At 38.3% G+C, this 3,037-nt stretch overlaps 1 non-coding gene across 1 annotated transcript; it reads right to left on the bottom strand.

Moving 5' to 3' along the window:
• Positions 1-2,092: 2,092 nt before the first annotated feature.
• LOC131241592 (small nucleolar RNA R71) lies at positions 2,093-2,199 on the bottom strand. Its single transcript, XR_009169152.1, has one exon. It is a non-coding gene; the product is annotated as a small nucleolar RNA R71 (small nucleolar RNA).
• Positions 2,200-3,037: the final 838 nt, after the last annotated feature.

Here is a 3,037-nt window from a genome sequence, read left to right as displayed (position 1 = left end):
AGAGGCAGGGATGCTGATGGGTGGCTGGAACGAGAAAAACTCGGCTTGGTGGAGAGAGAGCTGCTGGCATGTGAGGCTGAATCTTTCTTCTTTCCTTATTGTTCTTTTCTGTTCCCTTTTATTTTTCTATTTGCTTTGGGTTTAAGCCAATCATGTGTGGCTAAACCTCTTAGCTAGGGCTAAGAGGTGAAGCCTGTAGCGAGATGGGAGATCCTACTTTGTGCCTTTAATTTAAATTTCTGAACTGAATTTGATTTTAAGTTGATTATTAAAGGAATATTTTCTTAGTCTTTAATGGTCTGTTGTGACTGAAATTACAATGGGTTTGCAATGGCTTTGAATATTTCTTTTTCCTCTTTTTTTGTGTTTATGAAGTCAGGAAGCCCTGTTGTTCATCATTGTTCCATGGGCATGGTAGGATGACAGTACCCTTCCTGATCTTCATACATTGTTGGTTGGTTGGTAATTAGTTTAATTCTGTTGTTTACTTTGTCTCCTGGGCATGGTTTGGTGATGGAATCCATTCTAATTCATATACCTTTCATCTCTTGAAAACCAGATCAAGTAAGTTCAGTTTGAATTCCATAATCCTTGATGCAGGCATAAGATCTCCCTGATCTCTACAAGTGGATCCTCTGAAACCCTAGTTTCCTTCCTCTGAATTCCTTAAAGTTTTAGATAATTATTCCACAATTATTCCTTAAAATTCTATTTGGTTAGATCACATCTTAGTCTAGTTCTAGTTCTACTTGGTTTCAGATAACGTACAGGTATCAGTCCCTGTGGATTCGACCTCGGTCTTACCAAGTTTATTACTACATCACAACCCTATACTTGGGGAGTGAACAAGTTTTTGGCGCCGTTGCCGGGGACTGACGGTTACGATTCTCTGAAATTAATTAGTTTTAGGATTAGTTTAAGATTAGGATTTTACTAACCTTAGTTTTTTATTTGAGTTCAAAACTAACTTGTTTCCTGTCTTGTAGGATCCTGACATAAACTTCTGAATTGGTAATTCCTTTCTAATCTATCTATTTTTCTTATTTTTAGAATTAGGGTTTAAAATTTTAGAAATTTTCCTTCTATTTTTATTTTTAGTAACATTCTAATTTTAACTCTTTTAGAATCTAATTTGTTTCCTAATTTATTTTTAGAATTTTTGTTAGAAACTAACCTTCCTATTTTGTAGGCCTTTAAGATAGAAATTTCTCATTCGGTAAGCTCCTTCCCTACTTTCTATTTTTTAGTTCTCTTTTAAATTTACTTTCTAGTTTAGGTCTTTCCTAATTTATTTTAGAAATTTTCACTTTCTTTTAGGAATTCCTTCTTTTAGAAATTAATTTACTGCTATTTTTCTTTTAAAGGATCGTTCTTCTCTTTTTAAAATCTAACTTATTTTGTTTTATTTTGCAGGTTTTAACTTAGGACTCCAATTTGGTAATTTCTTTCCAACTCTCCCTCTCTTTCTTTCTAGATTTTCTTTTCCCTTCTTAGGATTAGGCTTTGAATTTAGTTGAGGGCTGTGAGTGTTTCATGCCCAAGTGGGCCAGTAACAACACTCGACGTCTCTTGACTGAAGGAGGATTGGTTGAGGGGTTGACTATCCATCGCAGGACTAGACACCGCTCAAAATCCCCTGAGTTAATTGAAGTTATGGCTGAAGACCAACCTCCTCTACTTCCACCCAGGGTGGAGGATACCCAAGATGAGAATGAGGTGCAACAGGCACCCCCGCCTCGTACTTTACGAGATTATCTACAACCAGCGGGAGTGAGTACGCCCTCATGCATGATTTTTCCTGAAAACACAGGACAAATGGACATCAAGCCAGGAGTTATCCAACTCCTTCCCAAATTCCATGGACTTGAATCAGAGAGTCCATATTTGCATTTGAAAGAGTTCGATGAGATTATAGCTACATTATGTTTTCCTAATGTATCTGAGGATAAAATTAGGCTGAAACTCTTTCCTTTTTCCTTAAAAGAGAAAGCTAAGACGTGGTTACATTCACTGCGTCCTAGATCCATTGGCACATGAAACGACATGCAGAGGGAATTCATAAAAAAAATTCTTCCCACATCATAAAACAATTACCCTCAGAAAAGCAATCATGAACTTTGCCCAAAAGGAAGATGAAACATTCTTCCAATGTTGGGAAAGGTTCAAAGATTTGGTCAGTTCATGCCCACAACACGGATTTGAAACGTGGTGCATTACAAATTTTTTCTACGATGGACTGACATCTTCCATGCGCCAAATGGTCGAGACAATGTGTAATGGAGAGTTCATTAATAAAGATGTCGACGAGGTATGGGACTACCTCGACAGTCTGGCTGAAAAAACACAATCTTGGGACTATTACCCAAAGTCGAACATCACGTCTAGGCCGACTCAATTAAAGGAGAAAGGTGGATTATATCTCTTGAAAGAAGAGGATGATCTCAAGTGTAAAGTGACTACGCTCATAAGGAAAGTTGAGGCCATGGAAGGAAAGAAGGATAAGGTCAATGAAATTGTTTGCGGCATCTGTGATTGCAACATTCACACAACTGAAAACTGTCCTACAATACTTGCCTTTCGAGGAGTGTTGAATAAACAAGCCAATGCCGTAAATAATTATCAAAGACCTTTTACTGGACCTAACTCCAATACATACAACCCTGGCTGAAAAAATCATCCAAACTTTAGTTGGAGGAATGGACAGACGGCTACTCCTCCAGGTTTCTTCAATCAAAATCCAAATCAAGTGAAACCTCAAGAGGAACCGGTTCAAAATCCCATACAAGAGCTGGCTCAGGCAATGCGGGGAATTACAGATTTTATGCAAAAGATAGATTCTCGTATGACGGTTATAGAAAAGGGGATGCTTCCTGCACAACCTCTCCCCAATCCTAAACCGCAGTACGAGAGTAATGATCCCAGCTCTTCAAATCAGATGGGGCATGCTAAATCCATCACCACTCTTAGGAGTGGGAAGGTCATTGATAAAACTCTTCCGGTTAGGCCCGAAAAGCCTCAAGAACCAGAAGAGGACAAC

This window comes from Magnolia sinica, chromosome 3 (genome assembly GCF_029962835.1).
Source record: "Magnolia sinica isolate HGM2019 chromosome 3, MsV1, whole genome shotgun sequence".
In the NCBI taxonomy this organism is placed as follows: Eukaryota; Viridiplantae; Streptophyta; class Magnoliopsida; order Magnoliales; family Magnoliaceae; genus Magnolia; species Magnolia sinica.
Note: the sequence above shows the minus strand (reverse complement) of the source record. Positions and strands in the feature narration are given on the sequence as shown.